The sequence below is a fragment of the Thermobia domestica genome, chromosome 8 (assembly GCF_964235325.1).
Source record: "Thermobia domestica chromosome 8, izTheDome1.hap1.1, whole genome shotgun sequence".
In the NCBI taxonomy this organism is placed as follows: Eukaryota; Metazoa; Arthropoda; class Insecta; order Zygentoma; family Lepismatidae; genus Thermobia; species Thermobia domestica.
This window is the reverse complement of record NC_137461.1, coordinates 25,051,863-25,068,929: the sequence shown is the minus strand read 5'-3', so window position 1 is coordinate 25,068,929 and position 17,067 is coordinate 25,051,863. Positions and strand designations below refer to the sequence as shown.

General features: G+C 35.8%; 1 pseudogene; it reads right to left on the bottom strand.

Moving 5' to 3' along the window:
• Positions 1-13,498: 13,498 nt before the first annotated feature.
• LOC145692066 (alpha1,4-N-acetylgalactosaminyltransferase 1 pseudogene) lies at positions 13,499-16,778 on the bottom strand (annotated as a pseudogene).
• Positions 16,779-17,067: the final 289 nt, after the last annotated feature.

The following is a 17,067-nucleotide window of genomic DNA, read 5'->3' as shown; positions in this document are numbered from 1 at the left end:
GCAGCTTGCACCGCGGCTCTCAAAGCTATTCCGGAGAATGACTTCCGTGACGCCTTCAATGCTTGGAAATCACGCTGACAGCGCTGCATCGACGCAAAAGGAGCCTATTTTGAAAGTTTTTAAAGAATTGTAACGATTGGCTCAATATCTTTTTAAATCGACTCAGTCCTATTACTTTCCGGACAAACCCTATAAAATATATAAAATACGGTATATTCTATTTATCAAATATCATGTAATGAATTCTCTCTTACTTTGCTAAAGTACATTACAGTATTATTACTAAACTCCGGATAACGAATTTTTATGTAACAATATATATATATATATATATATATATATATATATATATATATATATATATATATATATATATATATATATATATAGCAAAATAGTACACAAATATATAGCAAAAGACTGTAAAATATGTAATATAGTTGAAATATTTGATAGTATATATATTTCAATTTTGTGTTATCAGAAATTTATAGAATTACAAGCTCGTTTGCCCAGCCCTGCCCGCACATCTATCCCAATCTTCTATTACATAGAAATAAATAATTTGTATTGATTTGGACTCTTTTTAATCAACGACCTTTGGATTCGACACTTCGGTAGTATCAATCGTTTTTGATTATTTTTACATGTCATCTTTTCCCATATATTGTATGTAACAAGTTTCGTTAAAAGCACTCGAGGCGTCCTAGGCTGGAACATAAAAACATACACAAACACACTCCACACACACACACACACACACATATATATATATATATATATATATATATATATATATATATATATATATATATATATATATATACGTAAAACACACACACATAAAAATTATCGCAACCACTCTCTCCTTGCAAGACTTGCTACCTTCCCCGCACCCAATCGGCAGATCACCGCCTATATGTAAAGAGCTCCATTGCTTGTAATGTCCCGCTTGGCTGTACGCGGCAGTCTGCCGCGACACTTTCTAGCAGGGAGAGGCGGCTGTTTTTCCTCGCCACGTAAATTTGCGGCGACCGCCGCGCATATATGAAAAGCTGCATTGCTTGCAATGCGCTTCTAACCTACGCGGCAATCCGCCGCCGCCGCGCGCGGCAGTTTGCCACCAAATTAGAAAGGGCTGTAAATGAAGTTTTGGATGTAAAGGGAGAAAAATCTACCCAATAGAGATTAATTAGTTCTGGGAGATTTTTTTTTAATAAGAAATTGTTTTTATCAAGTTTTAAACGAGTTGCATGCAGCAAACTGCAGATGAATGATAGTGTGAAAATAAATAGGTGATCTGTTCAATTTCTTGTCCTTTGATTTTTGTTTTTGTTTTTTTTAATCAAGAAAGAAAATTAAAAAGTCGTAATCAATATTTCCTCCGATAAAAAGAAGAATTAGGTCATGTTTGAAAACTTGAGTGTACCACTCGACTTTATAGGTTTACTCCATCCATGAAATAGTAGAAATCGTCTACTTACGGCTAAGGGGGCACCCACAGGGGGTCCACTGGGTTCAGACCCCTTTCCCCCAATTTTGTAACTCGATATACATATGTACACTTTCTTAATAAATAAAAATTACTAGCTGAACCTGCCCTCTCTACACAGTGCATCATTCACACATGAGCATGATTCTCCTTGTCATTCTTCACAACATATGGACATGACCCTTTATAGACAAAAGTGAAAGACGCCTTGACAAAAATCGGCAAGTGGTGTTATAAAGGGGAGATTTTTTCGATTATTTTTTCAATATCTCGCACCGTTTGAGTCTATTTCCGATTGAAGTTCTAATTCATGTATGATCAGCATTTTATTTCTTTTGCATGCAGTATGTAATAAACAAATACATTATATACACAATCAATCATTGGGCAAAACACTCCAAGTAATAGAGATTCATCTTAGACTGGAGAAGTGGTTATCCTTCGTTTTTGGCCATGAAACCAACGCCTGAGGGATATATCACCTCTGTACAATCACGTGGGTTGAAATGTATAACTTGTAGGATATGATTTTTTTTTAATTTTAATATTTCCAGCGTAGCACTAAATAAATGTAATAAACAAAACGGTCAAATATAACTGCCATTTTTGTTAAATATTCAATTAGAACTGAACATTTTACACAAAATTTGCAATCGATCAGTGGAAGTGGCATCTTTCTAGAGCTTGTGTTTTCCGAGATATCATTGTCAAAAGGATTGGCCATAAAACATATGAACTTTTCTTGACTACAAAGATATAAACCTATCATTTTAATAAACTACTAATACTTAGTATAGACTGAAGATTTCATCTTATCCTTGTTTTCTGATAGAAACAACATACTTTTGTCTTTTTTCGTAAGAATATAGGCATTAATACTTAAAAATTATTTATTTTGGCTGTAGAGTAGCATCCCTTCGATACTACATATACAAAGTTTGTTATAAATATTATTGTCCCCTCCAAAAAAAACTTGAACTCATCCCAAAAAAAATCCCTGTGTATGCCTTGTTCCAGTTATAACGTTGATCACTGCGGAGCAAAAACGATAAATAGACAGCGAGCAATCGTCTCCTTGAATCAATTAAGCATCTCAACAATGTATTTCATCTCCATCATTAACCATCTAATAAAACCGGAAGCGACATAAAATTAATTACAACTTCCGGTTTCAATATAGACCTACATAGAGTTGAAATGATAGGAAATGGGGAGAAGAGGTTTTTTTGGAATTGATTCAGCATTCTAATAATAAGTAACATATCAAATAATGCATGAATATCAAGATGTGTAAACCTATTTATGATTAGATTCGATGTAAGATTGAAGGTTGCGTAAAAACGCGTAAGCATTACCTTAGCTTTAATGATAGAACGTATGAATACACGACTCCAAAAGTGCATTACCACCTGCTATTCTCCCTTTCCTGCAATAGCATGGAGCCCAAAAAACCTCGGCGGTTGGGTTAGTTGCGAATTCGAATAGACCAAACCTCAATTTTGTAACAAATATATCAGTGTGGCAAACTGCAAATACGAGAATAAAACAAATTCTTAAGAATGACAATTTTATTATCGTGACGGAGTTGGATGACATCAAACGTTACAAAACAATCTTACTCTAACAGTTAAACAAGATGAATGGCAAGAAACAGATATCAGAGGAAAGCATTTCTCTCCTCCCACCAAAAAAAGAATCTCCTAAAAAAGAAAAAGTTAGATAATATAAAGGTTTAATATAAAAGCCCCACCCAAAATTTTGAAAGTTGACACCCGAAATGCAAGAACAACTGAACCGAAGTGAATGAAATTGTGCACTGGTATTGGAAACGTAAAATGAGGGAATACGATTTTGGTATTTTCCTGGAAGAAAGGGTTGGGTTGCGGCACGGACCGATCCAAACTTTCGATCATGAAATATCAAAAGTGCTAGTAACAGTATGTCTGATGTGTGTAAAGGACAGGAATAATTGCAACATAACTTGGTGTATGGACAATACGCAAAAAATAAACGAATACTATTTTTTATGATCTACGGAAAAACGGATTTAGGAGGGGAAAACACCCACTCAAACATCCTGTATATTTCTATCCTGTTTCTGAATAGCTCCTGTTTGCTAATCAATTTCAAGTATTCCCAAAACAAACCAAAAGTGAACTAAATTCACTAAATCGCCTTCCCCCTATGTTTTCTTCTTGTATAGTACTTATATATTTATATTGTAGTTGACAGAGATGACCAATATTGATTGAAATATCTAGTTAAAATGCTAGTAGAGGAATTCCCTCTTTGGTACAGAAATTCCCTCCTTGCATCCTACCGCCATATTATTCGAGATGGAATTAGGCAAAATGGGAATTCCCATCTCGCCTAAAATGGCGGACATTTTTATCTTGCAGATATAAGTGGCTGATAAATCGTTAGGCGAGGTGGGATTAGCGGAGATGGGATAAAATCGTCTGAAAAGGTACGGGGACGGTAGGTAGTGGCATGACATCATGCCGTCTCCCATGCCTATTTTTGCCCATTGTAATTTCATAGGAAGTGGGGGACGTCGTACATATTTTTGGAGGTTGGGAGTTACCCCTAATGCTAAGATTTAATTACAGTGAGGACTAAAGGAAAATATTATATAATAATAATAATAATAATAATAATAATAATAATAATAAAGGATCTGAATGATAAATATATTTTTTTCAATTTTCTAATAAAATTCATGTGAGCTTCCGTGAATCTCGATATATTGTTCTTATAAGGAATAAAGCGGCTTCAAAGAACAAATTGGGAAATATGATTTGTATGACAGAAAAAGGCGTTATCAGTTGTTTTGCAAAGAACTAAGCAACTGATAACTGACCTTGTGGCTGTTTTTTAACAGAATGTTACAAGACACAGAAGCCACGCCTGCGGGCAGCTTAGTTCTTTCCCTGAGAGCAGCTTCAGTACGAAAATTAAGACTTTCATTCTGCCAATTTATGTGTAGCTATCAGTCAAACACACAGGTTCTTTGCTGAATTTTACAAGAAAGGTTTTGTTCATCGGGTAGGAAGCAATAATACGTCGTAATCCCTTCCCCTCTTTTGCACATTGTGTGATATTAAACTTGTACACTGTAGTGAGTTACAGAAAAAAGAATGCTTTTTGTAAAAAAAAAAATGACATTATCAAATAAGATTGACCATTATCGCAATATATTCAAGATGAAAAATATTGATTTAACAGTCGTGGTACTTAGTTGTTTGCACTCAAATTCCCATAATGTGCTTTCTTCTTTACTATTATCTGTTCTAGGCAACATGATAGGATTCTCCCCTCCCTCCCAACACTTACAACTAAAGAACGGGAAAGCAAGTCGTTAACCTTCACAGGAAGGAAAGCTTTTCTATTAAACAGAATTGTGTAAACTCTGTTCGCACCTGATGTTGAGAAAGCACTACCGTTCCTTTTAGCTATCAATCCCGATTAACAAACAATTACTGTTTTTAATTTTTGACTTAAGAAAAGTGTTGCTTATTATTTATGTAATAACATTTTGGTTTTATTCTTATTTATTAAATTGCATTTCTACAAATGAGAGCTAATTCGTTATAAAGTTAATTTCCATTATTGTTTCATTTGAGAATCAGTAAGATTTGTTTTTTTCGTGTGTCTTTATATATGTTGATTTTATAGAGGATTTGAAGTCAATGCAAGTAACCACGCATTAATTGTATTGACGTCCAAGTTGGGTTGTGATGACTTCGAGATAGAGCTTCCATCTCTGGTGCACGTGATCCCCGGTTCAATCTCAGATCGCACCAAGTGGACTTTGTATTGGACAAAAGTAATTTTTGTAGTTTTTTCGGAGTTCTCCCGTTACATCTTACTTTCTTCTTTCCACACTTTCATTCATTCTCCTTTAGCCTATCCGACATAATCGCAGGACGTAAAACCCAAAGATTTCATTTCCAGACTTCTGTTACTCCCCCTCCCCCTCAACTACTACTTACTACCCCCCTCAACGCTCGTCAGTACACTTGACAACTCCGTTTTTTTGAAAATAGTCAAGTAACAATTCAAAAGTCAATTTCCTCTGTTATCAACGGACTATGCTCAAGGCCGATGAAAGGGCCGGGCGAGGCTTGCAACTGCACAGGGCATTTGTTCACACGCAAAGTTTCGTTCTGTTCTTCATGTCCTTTACAAACATCTGACTTACTCTTACTAGCACTTTTGATATTTCATGATCAAATTTTTGGAAGGGTCACTGTCCCACCCAACCGTTTTTTCCAGAAAAATATGAAACCCATATTCTCATTTTACGTCTGCAATATCTGTGCAAAATTTCACTTACTTCGGTTCATTTGCGGTGCGGGCTTTGCCATCTAAAACCGTTTTCTGCATAAAATAAAAAGCCTGTATTTGTTTATTTTTTGTGTATGGTCCGTCCAAAAAAATATGTTGCAATTCTTCATGTCCCTTACACATATCTGATATACTATTACTAGCACTTTTGATATTTCGTGATCAAAGATTTGGAGGGGTCCATGCCCCACCCAATCGTTTTTTCTAGGAAAATACGAAACCCGCATTCCCTCATTTTACGTCTGCAATACATGTGTACAATTCCATTCACTTCGGTTCAGGTGTTCTTGCGTTTCGGATGTCAACTTTCAAAATTTGAGTGGGGATTTTGTATTAAACCTTTACATTGTTTAACTTGTTTCTTTTTTATGAGGTTCTTTTTTGGGGGATGGAAGGAGAGAAATGTTTTACTCTGATATCTGTTTCTTGCCATTCATCTTGTTTGAACTGCTTAAGAGACGTTATTTTGTAACTTTTGATGTCATTCAACTCCGTCACAATAATAAAATTGCCATTCTTAACAATTTGTTTTATTCTCTTATTTGCAGTTTGCCACACTGATATATTTGTTACAAAATTGAGGTTTGGTCCATTCGAATTCGCAACCAATCCAACCGCCGAGGTTTTTGGGTTGCCTGTTATTGCAGGAAAGGGAGAATAGCAGGTGGTAATGCACTTTTGGAGTCGTGTATACCATATACTAGCTGAAGTCCCCATAATATCGGAAGTATAATTTTCACTGTTTCCTGGCTTTTCAATCCTGATAAATGAAAAATATTGGTCATTATCTATGATGATTATATTTGTCAGGATACTAAATGTCGCGAAGAAATTTTCGTCACTTGCCTGTTATTGTGGTGAGTTGTTTCTCCGTACATTTGGCTGCTTTTTGACGTTTTAAATATTTCACACATATTTGCTGCAAATTCTGGGCAATTGGTTTTCGAGATGCACCAAATTTGCAGGCCCCTTTCAAACCACTTGCTATGAAAACTTATCGTTTACCTACTTTGAAGCAATCATACAATCAGAGTATATCTCAGAATTCGGTTGATATCTCTGGAAATTTCCCCCTACAGGGAAAACTCTGTACACCAATTGAGCATTAGTGAAATATCCATTTTTGGATTGCCTATGTGTGACTTCTTTTACGCTGACAAGGACCATCCACCATCCACAGTGCCTCGAATTCGAAATAGCGCCTCTTGAAATTTGGCTTTCTCGCAATTTTGGACAACCCTAGCTCTGAAGATATGCACTTTTCCCCACAGATCCACATGAACTTTCCTTCTTATTTTGATGTAAGGAATCATTTCTTAGTGTGATTCGTACTGAGCATAGAGATGTTAGCAATATGCGGCTGAATAATGAAGAGAGAATTGCATTACTACGAAGTGTGTATCATCTTCTTGAACAACTGCTTGGGGTGGAAGAAGTCAAGCATTTTCACAAAGAATACATTTAACGTTACATGATTTATGTCATCATAAAACATTATCAAATTGGTCTCCCGGTTGAAGAATTGCAAAGGCTTGGCCGTTCTGGCAAACCTATGTGTTAACACGGTTGTGTTAAAATATAACACAAACTGGTGGTTAGAACAACTCGCTCTTTATTTGGAGTTGTGTATCAAATGCCAGTAGTTGAAATGACACACAGCCTGTGTGTTAAATTAACACAAGTGTAGAATTTTCGGTGTTGTTTTCTGCGTGATTGCAAAATATCTTGTTAATCTAATTATAAAGGCTTATATACTAAAGCTACAGACAAACATAGAAGAAAGAAATACTTGAACAAATCCAGGTATTCGCAAAATTTCAACGTGCAAACCGTGCGATGTGTTCTCAATTGTTTTACATCATATTTCTGAAGAAATATGTCAACAGCGAGAAACAACACCGCAATACCATGGCACTTCTACACTATAATAGAGCTCACCAGTCATCACCCGGGACTGTTTCAAAAATGGCGGAAAACCAGTAGAAACACGATTAAGAGGCAAACATACTGTAAGAATATAGGTAAGAGTTTTCTATCATTCTTGAATAAGATGTTGGTGAATGTTGTGTTTCACACCATCAAGAAATACTTCACAATAAATGTTGCGAAGTACGACAAAAGAGTTTGTGAAGGTTTTCTAAATGAAGTGTTCTGTAGTTTACTATTCTTATTTTATGATTAGAATCTTCTGTAAGTGTAAGCACGCACACCACAAGCTTTCCCAACACAGAAAAATGGTTACATCAACATCGCACATGGAGTTATTTTAACACCTAAATAGTTGCCCTAGTAACACAAAAGTGGAATCCAAATAACGCCAAAAACGTTGTTAATATGATGGTCTGACCTTGAATTTTAAAACATAAAATGTTGAACTAACACCAAAACGGTGTTATTTACACGGCTTTGGTCTTGAGTTATTATACAAATTGTGTGTTGAAATACTAAGAAAATGACGTTGAAATAACACAGGGACTGTGTTATATTGATACTTAAAATGGTGTAATATTAACACAAAATAATTAGCACACTACACACTGTGTTACTTTCTTTGTGTTGGTGCAACACCACCACAAGTAACACTCAACACTTTTCCCCACACTATCGACATCTGAATTTAACATAGCTGAATATTGGTTGTGTGTTAAAAACGTAACACACCCCTGTGTTAAATAACAACACCGCGGGGTTTGTGTTGAATTAACACCGCATAGTGGTAGTCACGCTAGAACCACTGCCCTGTGTTAAAATTGAGTTGAAATAACAACCATTTTTTACTGTGTAAGCTCCTTAGAGGTCATCAAAATAATTTATTCAGGTAAAGAATATCAGTATAACAGAAACTTCAAATTATAGTGAAGGTTTACAACAGGTAGTCATGAAAATGATGCATTTATGTAACTGAATGTTTACGAACGAGGACTGTATGGATATTAATTTTCCGCAGGGTGGTATTAGTGCACAATGTAGAAAAAACTGTACTTTATGTTTATAAGAGCAGGTTTCTAGTGTGAAACTATTATAATGTGAAGGGAACAAGTCAAAACTCCCACAGCCAAAACCCCCACACTCACGAAATGTCAAAACGCCCACACAAGTGGTCATAACCCCCACACTAATGGATAAATCTCCCAAATACACGAACGGTCATAACCCCCACAGCCAAAACTCCCACACTCAAGAAATGTCAAAACGCCCACACAATCGGTCATAACTCCCACACAAACAGACAAATCTCCCAAATGCACGAACGGTCATAACTCCCACAGCCAAAACCCCCACACTGGTAATCGGTCATAACCTCCAACGGTCATAACTCACCAAAAAATTGACAAAACTCCCACACATAGCAACGGTCACAATCCCCACATAAATGGACAAAACCCCCACACAAATGAACAAAACTCCCACATGCAGAAATTGTCACAACTGCCACACAAATGGACTAACCCTCAAACAATCGGACAAATCTCCCACACTCTGAAATGATCCTGGTTGCATGTCTGACTTGTACTTTTTAAAAACATTTTTTATTCAACTTAAACTGATGTTGCAACTATTCTTCTTGCACTGTTTTTTAATGACAGAAACACTAAAGTCGGCGTCATAAAGAGCCGCAACAAAGACTTGCAATCACGATCTTTTCAGAGTGTAGGGGATTTGTCCGATTGTGTGGGGTTTTTATCCACTTGTGTGGCAGTTGTGACAATTTCTGCATGTGGGAGTTTTGACCATTTGTGTGGGAGTTTTGTCCATTTATGTGGGGATTATGACTGTTGCTATGTGTGGCTGTTTTGTCCATTTGTGTGTGAGTTTTGACCGATTGTGTGGGCGTTTTGACATTTCTTGAGAGTGGTGGATTTGGCTGTGGGGGTTTTTACCTAGACCCAATGTGAACTCATATATTTCTTGATAATTCCGAGTCCATAACAGAAATGTTCACAGCAGACAATTTGATTCTGTCACGAGAGTCGTACACGTTGAAACACTGAGAAAATGATATTTAGATAATAGTAAATACAATACACAAGCATGATCAACCTATTTGATGCTAGTAGTGGACACCTAGCAAATGTTCTAGTGTTTTTTTTTTCACACATGACCGTTTTTGTGTATATCAACCATTGTTTCTCATGTGCTCCCTACGGATGCACTTACCCGAGGTTCACTAACTTTTCCCGTCGTTGAGACGGAGTAATTATAATTCATGTTTATAATCACCACCCTTACAGATGAGGAGCGTGTTTTACAAGAGCAATCGTTTCTATGTATAGCCAAGTTCGCTACACTGCTGCTCCCTGTAGCTGTATGCAACTCCGATTCACAGATCGAAGCATTCCTGAATATTCCCAGGCCATTCGTTTTCAAAATTCGGAGAACTTGGGACTACCAGGAGTAAGGTGGCTACCGTTTCACACAGAAAACAACATTGTCGACGATCATACATACCGAAACTTGTGTTTTATGTCAAAGCTACCACTAAACGTACTGCGAAAAGTCGCTACATTCCAGAAGTTATCTGTAGTTTAAGAATGGTAGACGAAACAGATCTTGTCTCTAAAATATATTATCAAATCGCTAGATTTAGCGACAAAAGCACTAAATTAGCAATATTGGTGGTGAATTAACGCCAGAAGAAAGAAGTAAAAAATATTAAAGAAGAAAACAATTCACAATGAATGGCTAGATGATCCTGCTTCTTAGTGCTAGGTAAGACGAGGGTTCAAATATAAATTGGCAGTTTCCAATGTTGCGATTGTCTGGTGAAAATGAAATACAATAAAGTAAGTTAGTAAATTAAATAGATACGTCTTGTCTTTACTTTGAATAAGTTGATATACGATCATTTCATTTATAGGCCCTTGGCAATTTTAGAATCTTAGAAGGTATATTATTTAACTAATGTGGCAAAGTCATCAGCATTGTACTTAGAACAAAATAGTTACCATTTTGTATTTGCTTGTTTCACGTTTTCGTGACTGCTCTTTGTTTTGTCTCGGTTTTAGATATACAGTCGACTAGTGAAATACGTCATTTCTGATTCCAAAATTGTCCATGATTCACAAATGAAATTATCTCCATCATTAATAAAAGATACAGACCACTCTACTAAATTTTTTCGCATCAATATCTTAAACTAAATAGCTTTTACTTATTTCTATCTATTACCTACCCATTTATTTGTGAAATATGAACAAACTTACAAGGTGTATTCGGAAAACTTCGTCGAACGAAAACTTACTCTAAAAAGTAAACTACTTCTTGTGAATTGTATCAGAGTAAATCAGAGTATCAGAGGAGTTATGACATATTGTTCGGCTGTTAATGAAATACTATTTATTTATGAAATGTGTACAAAATCTTCTGAATCGTCTTTAAGAAAGTTGTCTTAAAAGAACTCACTCCAGAAGTAAATTACTTGTTTCGGATTTTCCTCAGACAAATGATATATGCAGTATTGCTGTTCATGAAATGTTAATTGTGAAACTTAAACATCATTCGAGCCTTTTCTAAGATAAATGCATTTATTTCAGTAAACTACTCTTATTTTTGTGGCTAGGCAGAAAATTTAAAAACTTTCGTGGAGAAAGCTATGAAAGTCTTAAGTTTAAAATTTAGTGCGGAGACAAGAACGGAATGGCCTCTAAGCGAATCAGGTACATCAATGCGAATGGACGTATGGACAAATAAAAGTAGCCTTTTGCTATGTGCATGGCATGAAATGTGTTGAAATCTTGAATTCGACTTTTTCACCACCAACTATTACCATCCTTTCTTTTCTTCTAGCTTCGCTCGAAAGTTAAAAGGAAACACTATTGCAAAATAGTAGTTGACCAGATTACAGGTGATATCAAGCGTACGTAAAGTGTCGGGAGGAGCCGAATTTGAACGAATATTTAAAGATGTACCCAACGTTCATGGCATTTGAAATTTTATGTAGTTTCGGTGCAAGAAATACACAAGCTTTAGCCAAATAAGGATCTAATGTAAACAGAGATTACTTTTTCGTGCTGTAATGAAAAATTAGGGAAGTTTGCTAGAAATAGGCTTACAATTATTCAACGTTTACTCTCCTGTCTTCAGCATGAAACAAGCTTTCTAGAGGTGCTATGTATTGGGGGCATAACGTACTTGAACAGGGAAAATTGGGAGAATGCCTGGAAAATTTCTCCAGAAATCCCTCCCATTCTGTTCCGTCTATCAATACAAAACTTGGTTACACACATTTCTTATCCACCGTAATATTTTTCTTGATACAATTGGATTGTGTGCTTTTAACTGGCACCGTTGTCCATGGCATCTAATTTTTTGTGCATGAACATACCTTTATTATGTTTAGCGAATTGACTAGGTTTGATTCAGATGTCCGGATGACAGGTTCATATCCGTTCCTTGTAAGCTTACAAGGACGATATTTCTGTGGTTTCTTCTGTTTTAAAGGAATGAAGAGTGTGGGGTAATTCAACACACGAAGTTGGAAACTGTGCACAGTTTCAGTCACCCATCAACTATGGCGCTAGTTGTAGATAAACACAAACAGCGACTCGTTTCGAAAACTGGTCTGGCGGAGAAGCCCGCTCAGTTGTTAAATTTCTGTGGGAGAAACATGCAACCGTGGCTGAAATTCATTTGCAGCTGGTAGAGGTTTACGGAGAGACTATAAATCTCGTCAACATGTCGCAGAATGTTGCCGTAAGTTTGCGTATGGCAGACAAAACGTCACGGACGATTAACCCAGAAGACCACCACGCTGTTGAAGTAGTCTCCCTGGGACATCACCTAGCACACTCCCTAAAGCCCGGATCTCGCTCCAAGTGACTTTCATCTGTTCCCGCACTTGAAGGAACGCCTAGGAGATTGTCGCTTCGCTTCAGACGAGGAGGTGAAACACTTGTTGACAAGTGACTGAATATGCAAAGACAGGATTTTTACCAGGAGAAAATGTTCAATCATCCCATGATGAGACAAGTGTGCCAACCGATATGAAGATTATGTTGAAAAATAACCTAATGTATGTACTATCCGTAGACTGTATTGATTGTATGAAAGAATATATACACGTTTCACTGCAGGCTTTATAACCTTACTTTTCTGATCGTCCCTCGTATTTAATATTAAAAGCTTTAGTTTTAATCCTAATATTTTCCAATACATCTCCCAAATAACTAAAAGCACTGTAAAAAGTTTGACTCTACTTCGTCTACGAAATACCAAATTATTACGATGTGTTCTTTTTACGGTAAAATTATTAAATTTGTGTTATAATTGAATCAAAATAGTGAAGAAAAGAAACTAAAATGAAGAATTGAGCTCCATTTTGTCACAATTCTAGAGGAATTTCTAATCAACCTCCCGAACAACAATTAACAGGAGAACCATAATTTTGCTATTCGCTAGTTCTTGAGTATTATATACCAACTGTCTAACTTGATTAAAAGTATTGTCACATTATTCCAGTGCTCATTGTGACTCTACGCCCATCGCTGCCCCAATTCTTCTTGGAAAAATTACCGCTCTTGATACTTCTACTTCGTTAGTTTACAGAAAACCGTTCGTGAATCATTTTTATAAGTATATAACTTCACAAAAAGTGGTATTAAAATCTAAAATTTTAGAACTTTGCTTACATTTAACGTACAAAAAGTAAAACAATGATATTCAAAAATACTCATTGCATGTTGAATACACTTTTGGACAAAAAGTTTGTGCAATAAGACCATACGCTTGTCTAGAACCAACCCTTACTTTGGTATTTGCACTTAATTTGTTCCACATATGAACTACTAAACTGTCTTTTATCTTTTCCATAGTAATATTCGCCATATCCTCCATAAAGTAATAACGCCAACGCCAATAAGGAATAGGGTAGAGCACATATTCAGGATAGACAGTAAAGCCATCACATAACTCGTTAATCATTAAATCCGTTGTATTCACACCACATGCAGCTTGTAGAACGCGAGTTATAACACCAGGACCGTTATGACCCCACACAAAACCGTTGAAATTATCTCTTAATTCTTGAACACATGCTTCAGCCAATGGATGTCGATGCTCGAAGTTGATAACACCGGCTGCTACTTCTCCTTCTGTCTGAGCACCTGCGTAGTTCTTCAAACCCTCCAAAGGTTTCAGTACAACCACGTCCAGGTCAAGATAAGTGCCACCGTACTTCCACAAAGTCAAATAACGGAGAACGTCACTAGTATGAGATATACGCCAATAACTGTTGTTCAAGGCACCGCTTGTGTACAACTTTTCTAAAGGTGTACCTTTCATATATATATTTATGTCAAGATAAAGCACATGCACTTTGGGATAGGTGAGCAACTGTTTCACTACAAGGTCAGATCTGTTAAAATCAGTTGATGTTACAAACACATAGACATTGGTGTTAGGATTAATTTTAGCAGCTGATTCTACGGCACACGCTTGTCGCACATTTAATGTCTTCGCAGAAGACGTTTCGTGGAAAAATATGCTCTCCAATACTGGAGTTGTCTCCGCATTTGAAGTACTAACAGTAGCTGAAGTAGTAGGAGTAGGAGTAGGAGTAGAAGTAGTAGCAGCAATAATAATAGTAGTACTTGTTGATGTTGTTACTACTGTGAATTCGTCCTTACTTGAAATACTAGAAGTTGGAACAATTGGAGTAAATGTATACAACAGTGTCACGATAGCACTAAGTGCAAAAACAATTTTGATGGTACGGCGCATTGCATCAGCTGTCACAAAATCTCTCCTTTCACACAGCAAACTCGTATATACAACTGATTAATATAAGGGAGTGGTAACTCATTCAAATATGTGAGATATGATAGTTTGATGCAGTATCACACTATGAATAAACACGTTTGTGCATATGTTGACATAACCTTAACATTTGGTGTCATCTGCGGATGCATTATGATCTATGAAAGCATCAGATGATGTGCAAAATATTACATTGAACAGATTTCCTGCAAGTGCTACAAATGAATAGATCTTATATCTCTGAATGAGTGCAAAATATGTCATCTGGATCCTGCAGACATCAACACATAAGCCCTTTTGTACCGCTGAATGACTAATCTGTCGAATATAGTCAATCCATCTGTAATCAAAAACTTATCAAAAAATTCCTACCAAAAATTATTCTGTTATTCGAGTTTATGTATTAAGAAATTTGCTTCATCATTTGTCTCTCAAAGCACGTGATTTACACGAGATGTCTTTCGACTTTACCATATGTTGAATTGATAATGTGAAACCCTATCATCAAATATTACCAAAATCTAAATACCAAGTTCCATTGAGGTTATAAATAAAAGTTTATTCCTTTTAAATGTTGTGGCAAATTATGAATATGTTTAATCACAATCGACAAAAAGCATAAGAAAAACACTTCTTGGTATTCAATCAAAGTCATCCATCACTAGTTTGGTACTTGTATAATTTTATACTGAGCTACCTGTAATACAGTTATTCTCAGATTAATCACAATTATCATGCCTCTAATGTAAATTGGGATTTTAACATAACGGATTTTAATGGATTTTGAATTTTAACATAACTCTATATTTAACGGACGGATTTAACGGATATAATGGATTTTAACATAACTCTAACCTTAGCGGATTTCGAGATATGGTTATCTTATTTTAAGAATTACAATCCCATTCCTTTTTCTCCCAGGCTTTTTTTTTCCTTTCTAAAGGAAACGTCTAAAAACGCTGAAATACGTCTTTAAATGTTTTCCGATAGTTGAACGTGGAATTAAAGGCCTAAATATCAACTTTCGTGCCGGTAGCCTTACGGAGTTTTGAGATATAACCATGCCAGGTTAACAACTGAAACTCCGACTTTTTTCCCTACATTTTTTCCCTTTATAGCCGAAGATATCCGTATTTGGTCCGCCTACGACGTCACACTTCTTTTACACTTAACGTATCTCTAATCTTAAAGGATTTTTTAGATATGACCGTCTTATTTTAAGAATTACACCCTACCCATTTTCCTTAAGGCCTTGTTTTTTACCATGTAAGGGAAAGATCTAAAACATATTGAAAGATGTCTTTAGTTATTTTAAGCTAAAAGCCTAAATAAAAAAGTCGTCTCCAACCTTTAAAGAATTTCAAGATATGGCTATCCAATTGAAGCTTCACGTTTTTTCCTGCCTTGTTCGCTCCCATCTGGGAAAAATATCAAATAAACCATGAAATGCGTTTACTGAGCTACCTGTAATACAGTTATTCTCAGATTAATCACAATTATCATGCCTCTAATGTAAATTGGGATTTTAACATAACGGATTTTAATGGATTTTGGATTTTAACATAACTCTATATTTAACGGACGGATTTAACGGATATAATGGATTTTAACATAACTCTAACCTTAGCGGATTTCGAGATATGGTTATCTTATTTTAAGAATTACAATCCCATTCCTTTTTCTCCCAGGCTTTTTTTTCCTTTCTAAAGGAAACGTCTAAAAACGCTTAAATACGTCTTTAAATGTTTTCCGATAGTTGAACGTGGAATTAAAGGCCTAAATATCAACTTTCGTGCCGTTAGCCTTACGGAGTTTCGACATATAACCATGCCAGGTTAACAACTGAAACTCCGACTTTTTTTCCCTACATTTTTTCCCTTTATAGCCGAAGATACCCGTATTTGGTCCGCCTACGATGTCACACTTCTTTTACACTTAACGTATCTCTAATCTTAAAGGATTTTTTAGATATGACCGTCTTATTTTAAGAATTACACTCTACCCATTTTCCTTAAGGCCTTGTTTTTTACCATGTAAGGGAAAGATCTAAAACATATTGAAAGATGTCTTTAGTTATTTTAAGCTAAAAGCCTAAATAAAAAAGTCGTCACCAACCTTTAAAGAATTTCAAGATATGGCTATCCAATTGAAGCTTCACGTTTTTTCCTGCCTTGTTCGCTCCCATCTGGGAAAAATATCAAATAAACCATGAAATGCGTTTACTGAGCTACCTGTAATACAGTTATTCTCAGATTAATCACAATTATCATGCCTCTAATGTAAATTGGGATTTTAACATAACGGATTTTAATGGATTTTGGATTTTAACATAACTCTATATTTAACGGACGGATTTAACGGATATAATGGATTTTAACATAACTCTAACCTTAGCGGATTTCGAGATATGGTTATCTTATTTTAAGAATTACAATCCCATTCCTTTTTCTCCCAGGCTTTTTTTTCCTTTCTAA